This window comes from Micromys minutus (assembly GCF_963924665.1).
Source record: "Micromys minutus genome assembly, chromosome: 1".
NCBI classification, from domain to species: Eukaryota; Metazoa; Chordata; class Mammalia; order Rodentia; family Muridae; genus Micromys; species Micromys minutus.
The window spans coordinates 170,295,072-170,314,494 of record NC_137969.1 but is presented as its reverse complement, the minus strand read 5'-3'; the positions used below and the strand labels follow the sequence as shown (position 1 = coordinate 170,314,494).

The following is a 19,423-nucleotide window of genomic DNA, read 5'->3' as shown; positions in this document are numbered from 1 at the left end:
TGACAACCACAGCCTTAACAACTTTGGCATTTCCACAGCCTCTGATTGATCCAGGGCTCAAAATTAACATTACAATGAACCAGTATTTGCATTTAATTTATTTTAATTGGCCTTTACATAACCACATCTTTAGGTTTAACCCCTGGCCAGTGAGTTCTCAGCACAGACCCCCCCAAACTAGCAAGATGTAGCTGGTCCTTCTCAAAGGCCATGATGCACAATGGGATTTCTCCCCTGGCTTTCCTCAACTTCATTTTGCTCAATATTCTTTCCTTTCCCTGAGATGACAGGCCATTGGTTTGAAGTCCACCTCTTTCTTTTTAAATTATCTATTGCATGTATGTTGCTTGTATGCAGGCCATGGCACATGTGTGGTGCTTCAAGGATGACTTGCAAGAGTCAGCTCTCTCCTCTCACCATGTGGGTCCTGTGTTTTGAACTCAGACCACCAGGCTTGGTAGCAGGCCTCTTTACCCATAGAGCCATCCCACTGGCCCTTGAAGCCCCATCCTTTAGACCGTGTTCTTGGATCCTACTGTAAAATGAAAGACAAAAAAAAAAAAAAAAGGAAGGGGCAAACATCCATGGTGCCTCTGAAGGAGCCACAGTGGAGCTCAGTGAGGAGAGGGACACTTACCCACTGGTGTGTCCCAAGGGCCTAGCAAGAACCTAGGCATGCACTGGATACTCCTATTTGTATAATGAACAGTATCATTTATTGCCTGGGCTAGTGCGCATGAAGCTCAGACAGTGGCTCCATCACCGCTGCTGTAGCTCATGCCTGATATAAGCAAGGCACTTCAGAACGAGGCACACGGAGGGGAGAGCACTTGTCACCAACATCTGCAATAGTCTCAGCTACCATCCACCATCCCAGGGACGGATCGAAGGCTTGGGCCAGGCCAGATGCCAGACAGAGAGAAGAATAGGGCCTGTGTGGGCCCTGCTCTCTGGGGACTCCATCTACTGTGGAGAACGAGTTTCTTTTGAAAATGCCACTCCGCCATGTTGATTACAAGCTGCACAGGGCATCCCAGCAAGAAGTGGAAGTGTCCCCTCCTGTGCTGTTTGCTTTGCTTTTATTAAATTTATATCTGTGTGCATGTGCATCTCTGTATGTGCGGTGTATATTAATGTGTGTGTTCAGATGCACGCACCCGTGTACACAGAGGCCGGAGGTCTAGTGTCCTGCTCTGTTATTACACGCTGCCTTAGTCTCTTGGGTCAGGGTCTCACTGAACCTGGCAGCCTCCTAGCTCCTGAGATCCTCCTGTCTGCCCATATTTATTTATTTTTAGTTGTTTGTTTTTGCAGACAGGGTTTCTCTGTGTAATAGACTGAGCTGGCCTGGAAGTCCTATAGACCAGGCTGGCCTCAAACTCGCAGAGATCCCCCTGCCTCTGCCTCCCAAGTGCTGGGATTGAAGGCATGTGCCACCACCCAACCATGCCTGACTTTTTGTGGCGGTTCTGGGAATTCAAACTCAGGTCCTTGTGGTTTAGCAAATACTCTCGCCCTCTGAGCCATTTCTCAGCACATGTGAGGGATGAAGTTCCTAGCAGAAAGAGCAGCACGCATGAAGGCACAGAACAGCAAAATGGTAATTTCCAACATCCTTTAGGTCTATGGGAGAAGCCCCCATCCTGGTGCCTGCTGGGTGAAGAACAATAACAGGGTGAAGGGACCAGAAAGTCTCTCAAGCCCGAGGTGATCTATCTGGGGGACTTTGAAAAGCTTCATCCTGTGTTGGGCATTTGACCATGAAGAACACATTTGGTTACAAACAGTGGCTTAGACAAAAGAGGGTTTTCTTTATGTTACACCTGGCCAAGGCTCCAGGGCTCAGCGTTTAAGAAGCCATCAAAGACCTAGTTTGTTTATCTGTTTTGCTGGCCTGGGTCCAGGAACTTCAGCCTCATGGTCACAAAAAAGCTGCCCTACTTCCAGAAATTATATCAGCTTTCCAGGCAAGATAAGATGCTCTGAAAGCTTTGGGATTTGGGTGCTTTCTTTTGAATCAAGGAGCCCATTTAACTGACCTTGAACATCTCCTGGCTAAACTGGATGGGCTTCCCTGGCTGGGGGGAGGGGGGACCTCTGAGGTCAGGCTTTGCTTCCTAGCCTTGTGTAGAAGGACTTTCTACACTTGCAATCCCACATACTGAGACTTCCAGGCAGCCAGCGCCCTCAAAGATCACCTTCTGCCTGCCTTCCCGGACCACACGCTATGAAACAGAATTTCAGTACATGCCTGGGAGAAATGAAACCTATGTCCATGCAGAGACTTGTAAGCAAATGTTATTCATAGTAACCCAAAGTGAAAACAACCCAAATGTTCATAACTAGGCAAAGGAACTAAAAGGGAGGGGAAGAGAGAGGGAGGGAGAAGCAAACCCCTGAGGTGAGATGTTACAGTGTCATGTAAAGGCACAGTGTGAAGCTGTATGTGACACTGCACTAAAGTATATTCAATAAAAGAAGCCAGACACAAAAGGTGACTCGTTTGATGGTTTGGTTTACCTGCAATGTCCAAAGTTGGCAAATCCATAGAAACAAAACACATGTAATCGGTTTGCAGGCCTAGGGCTAGAGAGGCTGGGAAGTGAGTGGTAGTGCCTATGAGAGTTCTTTCTTGGGATGATGGAGTCGTTGTAAAATCTGATGGTAGCCATTTGTGTTCAACTTTGTGTGAACACTAAAAATGACAGAATCGTGCATTTTTTTTAAAATTACGACTCTGGGTTTGAATAGGCACTATTGAATGAGTCCTGGGAGTTGCTGATGGTTCTGAGACACCATGTGGGTGCTGGGAATCAAAGCTAGGTCCTCTGTAAGAGCAACAAGTGCTCTTATCAGTTGAGCCATCTCTCCAGCCCCACAGAATTACAAAAAAAGAAAAAGACAAGAAAAAAATTAACAATGACTTTGGTGGTATATTATGCCTTAATTATTTTCTTTGTTTCCTTCTTTCTTTCTCTCTCTATTTCTTTCTTTCTTTCTTCCTTTCTTTCTTTCTTTCTTTCTTTCTTTCTTTCTTTCTTTTTATTTAGACTTTCAATCCTCTCCTCTTTCACCTCCAGAATATAAGGACACCGAGCAGGTACCATAAGTGGTCTTTATCTTAACAAGACAAGGGGAAGGAGGACAAAAAAAAAAAAGGTCATTTCTTGCTCTTCATAATTGTCATGGACATAGACCCTCAAGATCACTGCCCAGAACCAGGCATGAGCCACAAGACCACCTGCAAGAGGCCATAGTAGCCTGTGGTTCCCAAATCACAAGAAGCCCGAGAGCAGTGGGTGAACAGAAGGAGGCGCCCACCTCAGGTTCCAGCACACAGACTAAGGATTGACCCCGAGCACTGGAGGAGGCCAGAGCCCCAGCTAGATAAAAGAAAGGAAGGAGGGACACACCACAGTCTGAAGAGACCTAGACACCCCAAGAGCAGTCTGTCTACAGCTGATCGCTTGTATTTGCATTTAGAAATCTGGGTTGGGGGGGGGGGGGTTGAGACTAGACGGTCCCACGAATAAAAACCTAACATATCGAGTTCAACCCCAAGAGCCCGTATCGTGGAAGGAGAGAACTTCCTGCACACACTATAGCACACATGCACGCACATACACAAAGAGAAAAAAAAACTATAATAAAAAAGATTATGGAGAAATTGAGAAGGGGGGGCCCAGGGTGGGCATAAACTGCCAGGTATGCAAAATAATCATAAGCAAGCAGACAAAATACACAAGAGATGCCTGTGACTCACAACCACCCCACCACACAGCTGCTGGACCATCCTGGCAGGGCATGCACTCATTCAAGTCAGCAGGGAGCCAAGAGCCTTCCGGCTTCATAAAGCCTATGGCTTGGATTAAGTATCCCCTGAAGGCCCATCTGCTTAGTTAGTTTTCCATTGTCTCAGTTAGGTTTCTATTGCTGTGGTTAAACACCAGGACAACTTGCAGAGTTCACAGGTTACACAGTCTATCAACAGGGGGATCCAAGTCAGGAACTCAAGCAGAGGCCACAGAGAACATGCCCTTTAATGGCTTAGTCTTCGGGGCTTGCTCAGCCTGCTTTATTAGACAGTCCAGGACTACAATAGCCTGGGTCCTCTCATATCAATCATTAAGAAAATGCCCTACCCACAGACTTGCCTATAGGCACATCTTCTTATTTTATTTTCTTTTTTAAAACAGGATCTCATTGTTCACTCCTGGTACTTTGTAGATCAGGCTAGGCCCCGGCTCACAGAGATCTGCCTGTCTCTGACTCCCAAGTGCTACATCCTGGCCTCCAGGACACTCTTAGGCATCTTCTCAATTAAAAGCCCTTCTTCTCAGCTCTGTCTAGGTTTGCACCAAGTTGAAAAAAATCAACCAGGGCAATTGACCCCTTGTCAACTCGACACAAATACTTCACTATAACTACAACCTTTCCTTTCCCATTTGTCCCCAAGATCATGTTAATATAGCAATACAAAAAACAATGTAACTTTAAAAAGTCCCACGAGTCTTTAAAATTCCAATACTTCAAAAGTTCAGTTTCCTCAAAACACCCAAAGTCTCTTTCAAAAGTTCAAAGTCTCTCTGGTAAAAATCAAAACAAGTTAAATGATTTCTTAGCCCAAGGAAGAACCAGAGAACAGTTACATTCAAGTCAAAGCAAAACTGAAGTTCAAACAATGTCGACTGTCGGACACCTGGGGTTCAGTCACCATCTTGTAGCCCTGTGCTGTTCCACCTCTTTGGCTTTGCCACCCATAGCACACACATCTCATGTCATAGGCTTAGCTGGTTCCACTCTTAGCTGCTGCTGTCCTTGGTGATCATCCCACGGTACTGGCAACTTCACAACACTGGTATTTCCACTGCAACTGGGCTGCGTCTTCCCAATAGGCTCTCTTCAGGAACTCTGACCCTGCCACATGGTGCCAAGCAGCAACTTTTCTCCATGATCTCCTCAATCCTGGAGCTTCTACAGCAGCTGAGGCTGCACCTGTACCAATGGCCTTCCATGGCCTCTCACAGCGCCAAGCCTCAGCTGCTCATCATGACCCCTTCATGCCTTCAAAACCAGTGAGAGACTTAAATATTACCAAGTTCAGCTACAAGCACAAGGCACAGCCTTGGTTCATCTTAACTACAGCTTCTACATGCTGACTCTGAGGAAACACTTCTCAGAAGATTTCTCCTCAGTGGTCAACTATGGCTGATTCTTCAGCTCCAGATGACCAGCAGTGACTGTCTCAAGGAAGCAAAGGTTTCACTTTAATGGTCTTGGTCTCTTGTTAATTCACAGCCAATCCTTCAGCCTCACCTGAGCAGAACCACAAACTCTTAATTCAAAATATGACTAAATACAGCTCTAATATTATTTATTTCCTCTGGAAGTACCCAAGCTAGGTCTCCAGTACCAGTATCTACACTACTCTCGGTATTTTTATCTTCCAAATCCCCATTACAATCTGAGGACTCAATGGCATTTCCAACCCAAACTTGTAAACATCTCCATAGTCCGTCCTTAAACACATGGTCAGTTTGATTGTAGCAATACCCCATTATCTTGGTACCAGTTTCTATCATAACTATGGTTTCTATTGCTGTGATAAAACACCAGGACATAAAGCAACTTGGGGAGGAAAGGGTGTCTCTCGTTTTAGAACGCTAAGATCACACTCCATCACTGAGGGAAGTCAGGGCAGGAACCTAGAGGCAGGAACTGAAGCAGAGACCATAGAGGAGTGCTGCTTCCTTACTTGCTCTCCATGGTTTGCTCAGTTTGCTTTCTTACGCAATCCAGGACCACCTGCCCAGAGGTGGAACACCCCACTGTGGGATTGGCCCTTGTGTGTCAATCATTAATCAAGGAAATGCAGCCACAGACATGCTGACTGACTCATCTGATGGAGGCGTTTCCTCAGTTAAGATTCCCTCTTCCCAGCCTTGCTTAGGTTTCTGTGGGATTGACAAAATTCAATAAGGACTGAAGGCTTTGGTGAACCCTCAAGAGGTGGGACCTAGTGGAAGGGAATCGGGTCATCAAGGGCCTGTCCAGAATGGAACAATGGGACCCTGACATCTTCCTCTCGAATTGTTTCCCATCAATTGCAACAATTCCTGTGTCACACACCATGGGACCAAGTGACCAGTCACACAAGCCTCTGAAAGAGAACCCAAATAAACCTCGCTACCTCTAATTTTTAATATTACATTTATCTATTTATTTTTATTGCCTGTGGGTAGCCAGAAGGCAGTTTTGGGGAATGGGCTCTCCCCTTCTACCAAGCAGAGCCTAGGGATAAAACTCAGGCTATTGGGCTTGGTAGCAATTGTCTTTACGGGCTAAACCATCTCTCTTATGGGCTGGCCTCTCTCAACCTTCCAATGTTTTATCTCTATCTGTGTGTGTGTGTGTGTGTGTGTGTGTGTGTGTGCACACGTGCGCACACACGCTTGTTTGTTTGGAGACAGGTTAAAACGATGTAGCCCTGACCATCCTAAAACTCACTGTGTAGACAAGGGTAGCTTTGAACTAAATAAAGACCCACTGGTTTCTGCCTCCCACTTGCTGGGTTTAAAGGTATGTGCCACCACTCCTGGGTTTTAAGTTATTTCTCTCAGGTATTTAGTGACTGAACACTGAGAACGTAATGACTGTGGCCATTACACAAACTCAGCAGTCCAACTCTAACCATGTCCTGGACCCTGGGTCAAGGCTGGGTCCACAGCTCATAATGGTTGAATTCACTTGCTGAGTTCTACAGGGAACTCATCAGTCCTGCTAAACGAACTTCCTAGCTTTGATAAGAGGTTAAAAAGGTTCATTGTTGTTTTAATAGATGGTCTCAATACATTGAAGTGTTTCTGGCAGGGAAGGGGGATATCAATAATTAATCAGAAGAGGGTTAAAGGCAAATGACGTCAGAAATCCTGCTAGGAGTGAAATAAAACAGCTGGCCTCTGCTTAGAGAAAGTTAATTCACAATGCATTCCTCAGAAACACCACATAAGATGGGGCTTATTCCACTTCCAGAATGACTGGGGTACCCAGGAAACCACAATTATATACCTGGTCTCCATAGCAACATACCTGTCCTCAGTGACAGGCAAGCAGGCTTCCTGCCTTGGTGCTGGATCCTGGAATTGCCAGAGAACCCAGCATCAGGAAGAATGACGTCTGAACATCAGAGCCCTGTTCTTTTTCTATTTCTTTTTAATTTGGTGTTCTTACACTTACAGTGAAAGCCTTAAAGTTATAAACCAGACTCAATGGCATTTTGCTGACAACTGCAAGTTTCTTTCTCCATATCATAAATACAGAGAATGTGGCATAAAGCTGTGCTTCGACACACATCTAATCCCAGGAACAATAAGCAGCTACTGAGCCACTGGTAGGAAAGGCAACCACGGGCTTCCCGCATGGCCCATCAATGCTACTTGCCTGGAGGTAGACCAGCTCGCGGAGCCTCTCTCCTTATTCACCCTAAGATTAAGCTTTGATGTTAGCCCATTTCTCTGATGGCTGCCTCATCTTCCTAACTCTCCATTGCTGACTCAATAGCCTGGACTCCAGCAGAAAAACTACAGGGAATAATAGCCTCTGGAGGAACGCCACCGAAAGTCTGGTCTGACCCTAACGAGGGTTGAGATGGCCCCGTTCCCAGCCAGCAGATAAATACAGTCCAGCCAACATCAGCTCGCAGCATCTGACTCAAAGGAGAAGATGAAGGCTTCTCCTCAGGAATTCTCTGGTTCCCAAGGAGGAATGCTAACAAGTCCTACCTCCAAGTCATAAGGGAATGGCTGGACAGGGACATAAAAGGTTACTCTCCAAAGGGAAACTGGACACATCAGCCAGCCAGATGGACAGACAGACAGAAGATCGTACCTGAAGAAGGACAATAAGAATAGAGACCACTGGCCCCTGGGCTTCAAAAGGCCCCAAGTGATGCTGGTAAAATGGCTCAGCAGATAAAGGTACCTGCTGCCAAGCTGAACAACCTGAGTTTGGTGCCTTGAACTCACATGGTGGAAGGAAAGAACCGACCCTGGCGAGTTGTCCTCTGGCCCCCAAATGCACACGTGCACATGGGCATACACAGCACACACTAAATGATTTGGTTTGTTTTAAAATAATACTCCAAGTGAAAGCAGCGGGAGCCAGGAAGCTTTCTTCAGATCAAGAGACAAGTGATTGTCCAAACTCAAACAAACCAAGCAGAAATGTGCTGTGGGTGAGGGACAAACTGCCCTCCGCCACAGTGACAAGCGGATTTCTTGGAGGACTCTGGACGTTTTTCCCTTATATACAGCCTAATGCATTTTTCTCAATATTGAGTTTAGATTGGGTTAACAAGTTCTAATGGTGTGTTTAGGATACATTGCCACTAATTCACACAGTCACGAGTATGGAAGCTGTGGGTTCCAGACAGTCTGGAGATAGAAGGGAAGCTGCTAACGAAATTAAAGGGAGTCCGCTAGAGACGGTTAGCAGGGACCGCTCGGGTCAGGCTTCCTCTACAAGCCAACCAACCTTCCTTCCTTTTCCTTTTGTGTTTGCCTTCATGCGTGTCTGTGCCCCTGGAGTCAGAAGAGAGCAAGAGATGCCCTGGAACTGAAGTCAAAGATGGTTGTGAGCCCCCATGTGGGTGCTGAGAACGGAACTCAGATCGGTACTCTGCACAGCCGAGTCATCTCTCCAGCCTGTTTTTCTTTCAAATTACAAAAATCATACACGCCCATTGGAAAATTTAGAACTCACAGAAACACAAAGGTGCAGGGAAGAGACGTCAGTGCCCAACCATGTTCAGGCCTGTGCAGTTTAGTCTCTTCCTTCTCGCTGTCCTCTAACTTTCCCCTCTCAAAATGAAGTAAAATGAAGCTGTCTGTATCATTGTATATTTTTGTTCCCAACCGCATACTTAGGAAGCTTCCAGTGTCCAACCCCAAGAACTAACTCCTACCGTCCAACTCTGTGCTAATTTTAAAAGAACTCATAGGAATCCTCTCACAAGGCCAATCTGAAACAGAATTTGGTCAGTATTTTACATCACTAAATAGACTCTGGTCTGAAAAAAAAAATATGATTGCTTGTCCTATGAAATACTTCATAGAGCTGACACCTCCCTAGTTTACAATTTGTGAAGTTGAGAAGCACCATCTCCTGGTCTCCTAGGTCATCAGCATAGACCTCCCAAGAACACAAACCCATCACTGGAACGAGGCCTGCATCCTCACCTCTGGCTTTCCTCACTAGAGCACCCTGTGAGAACAGCTTCTAAATAAGGCACCGAGTCCAGAGACCAAGGGCTGGGCTTACCTACCAACCTCTGCAAGACCCCCAGTGTGAGTGAGGGTCTTTCCTTCCCAGGAGCTCCACCTTCCATACAACAAGGAGCTGAAAGCAAAGACTGAATGGTGGCCCGGGTTTCACCCCTCCTGCCTCTGCTTCTGTCTTGTCTGCACTCCAGGTTTGGGTCCCCACCTAGTATGAAATTCTGAGTGCCACCTCTCAATACAGCAGTTGCCAAGGTGTCTGTATTTTCTGAGAGAGGGTCTTTTTGAATTTCTTTTTCTTTCTTTTCTCTTTTTTTCTCCTACAGTCAGTCTAGCTATATGAATTTTCTCAGTATGATAATCACTGGATATGTTATACCACACAAGTCTACATTTTTTAACCGTTTTTTTCCTGATCTGTGGTACTGACAGAGAATTTGGAAGTCAGCCAGCCCTAAGTCCCATTTGACAAATGAGGAGACTGAAATCGAGAAAGAGAGCCTTCCCTAGGCCAAGTCAAAGCCAGACATTAGCAGGATAGAGGTCATTCCAACAGCCCGTAATGTCCTGAAGACTCCCAAACCACTGTGTGACTATTTTAACAAATGCCCAAAACAAGCGCACACCAATCAGCAACATGCAAAGGAGATGTCACTAGTACATCGGCTTGACTACGAAAGCCTGCAGAGCAAGCCCTCAGGCAAGCTGTAGAGATTTTAAATAATTCAATGCAACCGTCATCCCGTAGTTGAACAAGTGAGGACTGTTCCAGCACACACCTGGGTATCCACTGTGTCCCAGCACACACCTGGGTATCCACTGTGTCCCAGCACACACCTGGGTATCCACTGTGTTCCAGCACACACCTGGGTATCCACTGTGTTCCAGCACACACCTGGGTATCCACTGTGTCCCAGCACACACCTGGGTATCCACTGTGTTCCAGCACATACCTGGGTATCCATTGTGTTCCAGCACACACCTGGGTATCCACTGTGTTCCAGAACACACCTGGGTATCCATTGTGTTCCAGCTCACACCTGGGTATTCACTGTGTTCCAGCACACACCTGGGTATCCACTGTGTCCCAGCACACACCTGGGTATCCACTGTGTTCCAGCACACACCTGGGTATCCATTGTGTTCCAGCACACACCTGGGTATCCATTGTGTTCCAGCACACACCTGGGTATCCACTGTGTTCCAGCACACACCTGGGTATCCATTGTGTTCCAGAACACACCTGGGTATCCATTGTGTTCCAGCTCACACCTGGGTATTCACTGTGTTCCAGCACACACCTGGGTATCCACTGTGTTCCAGCACACACCTGGGTATCCACTGTACCCCCGGCTCCAGGCCAGTAAGGGAGGGTCAAGCAGGAGATGATGCTCAGCGGTGATGATGGTGACGAGTGATGACTGAAAGCTATGCTGATGACTGACATTGACGGTGACCCTGGTGACATGGTTTTCCCAGGGACCCAGTAAATTCCCCAAAACAAGCTATGGGAAGGAGCTACAGGCTACAGGAAACCCATTATATTGCCTTGGGGGTTCCCTGGCACTGCTCACCCATGCTTCACTGCCCCTGGCCCAGTCTCAGTAACATTCCCAAACCACAAGTCCTCAGCCACCATCAGGCCACACTACCTTAGACTCAGCAACAGAATGGCATCAGGCACAGGTGGGGTAAGAGGAGTAACCCCTCATCCATCCCTTCAGGAGGAAGGCAGTGGCATCCTCACCGGCAGGCCAGAGTTCTGACGTGGGCGTGTCCCAGAAAGGCTTGTTTCTAACTTCACTGAAACCCAGGCAGCAGCCACAGGTCAGATACCAAGCCTAAAGGGCCACTGTCCAGACTGTGCCACCAGACATGGGACCCATGTGGACACTGTGGAAGGGTTCTTAACAAAGTGTTATCTCTGCCCAGCTACATTTGGGCAGGGGTTGTGTGGGGAAGTTCTGCTTGGACCCCAGGCTGGACAGCGCTTAGTTGGCCAGGAGCATCTACTAACAATCCCCCATGGTAAATAGAAAACAACAACAAGCCTGCATCATCCTGGAAATGATTGGTTTTTAAGAGGTTCTCGGCTCCCTCAAAAGAAAAAAAAAAAAAAAAAAAAAAAAAAAAGAATCACAGGGAAGCAAATGGAAAGTGTGGAAGTAACGGGGAGGGGAAAGGCTTGCCATCGGCTCTGCTCCAGGAAGCATCCTTTAGATGCAGAGAGAAAGTGGAGAGCTGAGCGCTCCCTTGCTGGAGGAGGAATGGTGCACAGTTCGTGAGTGCTCTGGGGCTGGGAACATTCCCCGTAGTCCTCCTCAGCCTGAGAACACACCAGCATCCAAATACTGGGGCAGGAAGTCTGGTCTCACCAAGTCTGAGAAGCACCAGGCAGAGCAATCTGGCAGCCCCCAATATTAGGGTTCCTTCTGGGTGATAAGGAAACCTGAGAAGTGTCTCTCAGAAGTCATGAGATCAGGAAGACCCAAAATGATAGTCTCCTGAACTCCAACCCCAGACCCTTCCCGCGCCTTCATACATATATCTGCCAGGCCCTTCAGCCAGGTTTGAAAAGGATTACCTAATGGCAAAGAGGTGCTACCATTCAAGGAGGTTTAACCAGTGACTGTGATCACAGACTTGTCACCTTTCCTCTGAAGGTCCAGGTGGGCCCAGAACCCTCTCAGATAATACATCAGAGAGCATGGACTATGACAACCCCCATCCTCACCTTCTCCCAAGCTCCTTTGCAAATGGAAGGAAACAAGACATCCTCATGTCTACCACGAGAGCTGCCTATACCACAGGGAGAACAGTAACCTGTAACCTGTGTTCTGGAGACCTGAAGTCTGAGCACTGTCTGCATGGGGTATGTGGGCCACTTTGTGCCTCCGCTAGCCACCTTAGTAGCCACAAGTGCAATGCATAAAGCATCAAAGCACACCTTGACTCTCAACCACCCCTTCTGCCCAAGGATAGCCACCCTCACCACTGACTTCCCAAGAGAACTCTCTACATGTGGGTAAACCGGCTGCTTCTGCCAGCTGCACCAGACATGGAGGCAAACGAAGACACGCCGTCTACCATTCTTGCCCTAAAAGGTGCTACCTTAGTTTAGGAAATGATGACGGGTCTTGTAGAGGAAAAACCGAGCATCTGCCTGGGCCAGGCAATACTAAGCACCCAGTGACAACCAAAGCTGGTCGGAAGGCCTGGTTCAGCTATTGGCGGTTCGGTTTCCAGTGCAGATAGTCTTAGGCTATTTATTTTGCCGCGGGCCTCCTCAGCTTGTACATCTAAAAGACAGGTTTGATAGCAGTGGCTTCCCAAGTTCTTCAGGAAGTAAGATGGCACAAGTAACAAGGCCCCCACATTACCTGAAGCACACACATCCTGTACCCAAGTTCTTCATGAAATAAGATGGCACACGTAACAAGCCCCCCGCCCCCAACATCACCAGAAACAAATACAATCCCAATACTCTGCTAGGTACTGGATAGTTAGATATAAAGATTCATGACAAAAGCAACTGTGGTTAGCCTAGCAAAACCATGGGTACCAACGCTACGCCAGGTACAGGCCAGGGAAATCGGTAGGAGAGCTCACCATGTGGAAGTGACATTATCAAGTACCCAGTTCTTTCCACCATCATGGAGGTGAAAAGTTAATTCTACCTGGTAGACTCCAGGATGAATCCAAGGAAGGTATCCCTTGACTCAAACCTAGGAAGGGGAAGGAGAGAGAAAAGGTTAAGTCATATAAGTTGACCACAGGTGGCTGTGTGGGATGGAGCTTGGGACAGCGGGTGACTGTGCATAAAGTGAAGCATCATTCAGAAAGATTCAAGGAGCCCTCACCAGATGATGGCCATGGTTATGTAACTGTGAACTAACAAGACAGAAACAAAAACCATCGAACTGTTTGTACACTTAAAGCAGGCATAACTTTATCTGAGTTACAGTATATCATTTCGGAGGTAGGAATCTTGTTAATTACAAAGTTCTGGAGGAAGAGGATACAGAGAGGTAGGAACCACCCAGCCTTCCACTCTTCATCCCTCTCCCAAGTATCCACTAAGGGGGCGAGTCCCCCAGGACCCCTTGCTCCTATCCTGGACAGGGGCTTCCCTACAGAGGTCCCTTGAGCTCCAAAGTCTTTCTAATGATTTCCCTGCCCCATCCTCAGCTCAAGCCCTTAAATTTTGCACCAGCAGTAGTAAAGCCCAGGTCCAGTTTGCCCAGAGCCCGACTGGGAAATATTCACAGGAGGAGTGGGAAATAACACTCACTGGGAGAGGCCAAACCCGGGTCAGGAGGAGCAAGCGTCTTCTACACTGAGTTACTGGTGGCCACACTGCAGTGAAGGAACTAGAAGCCAAGCTACATGGGCAGAAGAGGTTCTGACTGAGGAGAACAGGCCAGCGCTTCGGACTCACTTTGAACATTCACCAGGTGCAATAAGGGGCAGAAAATGAGACCCAGAGTTTTCACACATGAGGAGGATGTTGTCTAGACGTGACAGGTAGAAGATGTGGCCAACACATGGTTTTGGACCTGCTGGGACGGGTATCATGAACCCTGTATCTTATCCCAGAACATGGGGCCAGGGCTGCAGTCAAGGACAGGTGTGTGTCACCAACAGTATGGGGGACCTGGCACGTAGACTGCCCAGACTACTACTACTGAGGGACTCATCGTTGACTGAAGCAGACCTAGAGCAATGGATGATTTCAATGGAGACCCAAAGATACTGAGGCAAAATCCATGAAAGCTGTGCAAGTTGAGCCCCCTCCCCCACCTGCTTCCATTTTAAATTTAACCAGCAGTCCTAGGGGGTTGGGCCTAGAGCTTCATGAATGCCAGGCAAATGAGCTAACACAGAGCTACAGCCCCACCCTTTTCTTCCTTTCTTTGGGATCATAGGATCTTCACCATGGTGTGGTCACAGAACCATTGCCAGCTCCTGGAGAACACTGTGGACTGAGGACAGGTCCTCCACCTGAGGTGCTGAGTGGCACCTCCACCCCCAGGCTCCTGGCTGCTTGCCAACTTAGGCTGTACCTAAAACACCACAAAGAAACAGATACAGTACCAGGAAAGCATATGAGGTTAGCAAGTGTGAGGGCATGTTGGGTTTGTTAGGGTAAAGGAAAAGAGCTTTAAGAAGCCCTATCTCCTGCCCTCAGGGTGGCAAGAACTGGGGAGCCTGGGAGAAGGGAGGCTTCAGTTAGTCATGGCTCATAAATACAGAGGTGTACGGTATAGAGCTTTGCGTTGGAAATTTATTTTTACTTGAACCTTCGTGGTCAAGGCAGGGCTCTCGTGTGTGTGTGTGTGTGTGTGTGTGTGTGTGTGTGTGTGTGTGAGAGAGAGAGAGAGAGAGAGAGAGAGAGAGAGAGAGAGAGGGAGGGAGATTTCTTTAGATTCACATTTGCTCAACAGCACCTAAGAAATGTCCCACCTGTCAAACTATATTGATTACCTAGAGCCCGGCCTACCAATTTTTGTTCTCTGGTAAAAAGGGATTTGAAGTGAATATTGTTCTTCACCTGCATAGAGCAAGGGGCACTAAAGGAGCTCATCCTGATATCTCCATATATTACATCCTCCACAGATTAAGAACCTAACCAAAAAGAGCTAGCTACAGGAACTCTGTGGGATTTGCAGATACACAGCTATCCCGAAGAAGCCCCAAAGACTGTAGGTTAGCTCGGGGAGCCTCAAAGCAGAGTACAGTTAAAATCTTAAAGTGTCAGCTCATCCTAACTCCATTTGGGCCCTCCATTCCCAAGCACAATAACATCAGGCCTGACAAACACTCAAAAAGCATGCATAATCCTCCAACAAGCCTGGGCCAGCATTCTCACACATCAAACAAGCATGGCTTGGGATTTGCTGGAATGCATCTGGTCTAATACAAACTGGATCCCAACCTAGATAAAGAACAGAGTTGCCAAATAGTTTAACCTTCAATCCCAAATAAAAGCTAGACTCCCCGTGAGGGTCTGGGATTGTCGCTGGCTTGTGGGTAAACCCAAAATTCTCTATTTATTAGGGGCAATCTAGCATCTTAGAATGAGTTTGAAAGGAAGGCATATGAAAGTATCCTGCTGTCTGGTCAGTTCGGAACTGGATGTGAAGGCAACCCTTGGGATTCTGAGTTCCACCTAGCAGAAGAACACAACCCTCTATTAAAAAAATGGAGCTGGCCCAGCAAGAGACCCTGAAGTTATTCCTTTTCCCTGTGTGGAGATTTCTAATCCTGCAGAGGCTTGTGGTCAGAAAGAGTGGCTAAGCCAAAGTCTAAAACAATTCTCTCTCTCTTTCTCTGTCTGTCTGTCTGTCTCTCTCTCTCCCTCCCTCCCTCCCTCTCTGTCTCTGTCTGTCTGTCTGTCTCTCTCCCTCCCTCCCTTCTTCCTGCTTCCCTCCCTCTCTTCCTCCCCTATCAGCACACTGTTGGTTGTGAGTATCTGGCCAGAGTTTGGGCAAACCCTGTTCATCTGGGTTGTCCACCTGCTCTAGTCTCTCCACAAGCCAACAGCCTTCCAGACATCCACTCAAATTCATGGCTCCTGGCCCATTATGACACATTTACAGCTATGTTCTACCTAAGGAACAGTATCAAAGTAGGGCTCAAAGGAGCAGGTGAGGCTAGTCTGTGGCACTACATCCCACTACAGGGAGAGGCACAGCCCAGGCGCCTTACCATTGGCACATTATCCAATAAAACCTCAAGAGCGTGGTAATTACAGGCGCTTTCAAAAGTGAAACAAAAATAGATCGAAGGCCAAAATACTGGTTTGCTTGAGACAAAGGGCTGGCTTTAACTAGGAAAACAAAACAAAAAAAGACAGCTTTTTGGTCGGTCTTCTGAGCTGAGAAAGCCAGACTGATTAAAAAAAAAAAAGATTATTGAATCTGATTTGGGAAAGATAAAATTCCAATCAAAACCCCTTTCTCTTTGGGATATAAATCATTTGATTAGACTGAGAACAGGTGGCTTTTTAAGTGAGTCCCTGACATCAGGATTAAAGTCAGCTCATGACATCCCTGGATGGCCATCATCTCAAAGACCCCAGGGAGACAAATCAAAGGACCCAAACTGGAGGCTTCTGTTCAATGTCACACCTGCTAGACCTTCCAGCTTCTTACAGAGCACAAGCAGGGAGCACCACAGAGCTTGCAGGACTCTGAAACATATCCCACGCAAAGGCAGGTGGCAGGCATCCCCGCCACTACTCCATTTTGAGAACCTTGCTTAAAGGCTGCTTTTAAACTAGGAAGGACCCTGAGAACAACAAGGTGGGGAAGGGAAGTAATCAAGGGACCTCACAGGTCCCCGCAGCAGCTCCATGCCGCCCCTCTGGCTGGCGCAGTGCAAATACTCACGTGCGGTAGGCTGATCTGCCAAGATCAGTGTGCATATTCAGGGCAGTGCAGTTTTACCAGGTTTCAATACTAAATATTTTTTGGGTTTTTTTTGTTTTTTTTGTTTTTTTTTTTTTTTTTTTTTTTTTTTTTTTGCTTGTTTGTTTTTTAATCAAGGAGTGGAATTGGAAGGTGTGGAAGGTGCCACTCGGACCTCAGCCTCCCGCATCAGGCTGACTGCATAGGAGCCAAGGCAGGCGGGGCTTGGGGGTGGGGGTGGAGGGTGTCTAGCAGGATTTAAGTCCTGGCGAACACCCTCTTCTGGGTGGACTTGTTAGTGGTTAGAACTGAGGGTGGCTTCCTGGATGACCAGGCCGGGAGAAAGGCTCCAGTAACCCCAGACTGCATGTCTACAGAGACCGCCACTTTCTCACCGCAACTCTAATTCCATATCGACACCCTGCAGGCACTTGTTGAACAAAAGGGCTCGCGAGTCTGTAGTCGCAGCCTTCCGGAACGCTGCCCGGGCGCAGGAGCCTTCCGGGCTAGCGCCCTGCGCTGCGGGCTCCCGCACACCCAAAGGCCGCGTAACGCAGCCAGGAAGGTGCGGAGAGGAGGCATCGCACCCAGCCGCCTAAACTTTCTCAATCTCCAAGCGTTCGCTGTGAAGTTAGATCCAGGAAGGAGGCACAAACCACCGTACAAGAGGAAATGAGAGCGTCATCCACAATAAAGGCGAAACAGATTTCTTTTAAGTGTGATGAAAATCCAATGGACAGCACCTACTGTGTGCATGACTCTGGGTCAAGAACTCACACTGTCAAGACAGTCCCAGAGGGGCTGCCCTCATTTGATACAGGCACAAACTGCGACCCAAGAAGGTGGCCTATCTCAGGCTCAGGTCTCAGGGCGGGTCACGACGAGGCCAGGGCTGGGTTGGTCTTTCCCATTGCTCCAGAGCTGATCACTGCCAAGCGGGTCCCCATCCCTCTTCGAAGATCACAATTATCCACGTGGACTTGCCCCCCCGTGGGGGGTGTCAACGCCCTCTGCCCACTAGGCAGACACTTTGCCCATCGGGTCTTAGTCGTAGCCTCAGGTTCCTGAGCTACGCACTGTACAGAGCGACAGAGACCGGGGCTCAGCTTGCCAGGGTAGAACGCCCACGCCCACCACGCCACCCCCACTCTGCGCACAACGGCTCCTCCTCGACCCTCGCCAGCACTAGTCCCCACCGGCAACTGTGCCCCGACACACAATTCCACAAACGTAGTCTGAAAAGTGCACATCCCATCGAGCACAACGATCCCCACGAGGACACGCCATTCTAGAGCCACGCCACCGTCCGCGGTCAGCTGCAAGCCCACTACGCAGAGAAACAGGCACCATCAGTACCGGCGCACACACAGCCGCGCACTCACACAGCCGGGTCGCAGCGAGCAGGTCACACACGCTCCCTCCACGCAGCCCCGCAGTCCCGCAGCCTCCCCTTCCCTACCGGCTCCGGAGCTGGACGCAGTCCGTTGGCTTCTCAAGCCCAAGTTCGGCGGTGGCCGAGGCTGGGGAGGTGACCAAGAGCGCGGGCGTCTGGGCGCCCGCAGCCGCCGCGCCTGCTCTGCGACCTTCGCCGCTCGGAGAGACAAAAGGATCCTCTGGCCCAGGAGAGAGCGAGGTGTGGGCGACCGCCTCTCTGCAGGTCCACCACCCGCAGCCGCCGCCAGCCCGGGAAGGAAGGGAAGAGAAGGCGGGACCCGGAGGCGGAGGCCGGGGCGGGGCGCATCGCAAGGGCGGGCACTCAAGTTTCAAACGGACCCGCCCCCTACTGCGACCACGCCCCCACACTTAGCCCCGCCTCGGCCGCAGCCTGGTCACGCCCCTGCCCTGTGCCACACCCACTGCTGGACCCTCGGTGCGCCAATTCTGGTCCATAAATCACCCTGGCCACTTTCAGATTCTCAGCGCAGCGGAGGCCGGGCTGGGTGTTAAGGCCACTGGGACTGGATGGGGGGAGGGGGAAGGAGAGCAGGGGAGGGGCCGAGCACTGGTCCCACCTCCCTAACCCTTGGCCTCTGGCTTGCGAGTCGGGAGGGGCCGAGAGGCGGTGTCCAGAGGGGCGGCCTTACTCTAGCACACACCCCACCCCCCTCCGCCGTACTTTGAAGGAAGTGCAGTTCTAGTGGCCAGGGAAGTGGAAAAGAGTCTTGAGTAGCCCTAGGCAGCCCAGAACCTTCTGGGATGCCTGCAAGGCTCTCCTCCCTCTCCACACCAGTCCCGTGTGCACCTATCACCCACTTTCCCGCGTCTGGTTTAAGGAAAGAGCTTGGCCTGGAGGCGGAAAGACCTGCGTTCCAGCTGTAGTAACTTCTGCTAACTCATCCAGCCATCTTGCCAAGAAAACCCTTAGATTCCCTCAGCCTCAGTTTCCCCACCTATATAAACTGGACAACGAGAAGGATCCTTCATGGGGGTCTTAGCCTCTCTGACATTCAGTGTGGTTTCGGTTTCCTGGTGAGGAGGGGGGCTTGGTTGACATCTCCCATAATTGGGGACATGTGGCCTTCTGGGTCCCAGTGGTGCTTCCTTCAGACTCCCAGCACACTCTGGCAGATCGCACCTGCCATGCCCACCCACTGCAAATATCCCAGAAGACAGGTAACCACAGAAACCGCTTATATGAGGAGCTGGGCGAGCCTGTTGTGCGGAGATGAAACTGTCTCTCTGGCGTCTCTAGGGAAAAACTCAAATCTCTCCTTCAAATCCTCCTCCACAAAAACATGT

The 19,423-nt window shown here is 48.9% G+C and overlaps 1 protein-coding gene across 2 annotated transcripts in view; it reads right to left on the bottom strand.

The window, feature by feature from the left end:
- Positions 1–18,355, bottom strand: part of HPCAL1 (hippocalcin like 1) — a 101,199-nt gene extending 82,844 nt beyond the window's left edge. For both annotated transcript variants that reach the window (XM_080919881.1, XM_080919882.1), the window contains exon 1: positions 18,144–18,355. The gene's annotated coding sequence lies outside the window, so the exon portion shown is untranslated. The remainder of the gene's footprint in view (positions 1–18,143) is intronic.
- Between the last annotated feature and the right edge of the window lie 1,068 nt (positions 18,356–19,423).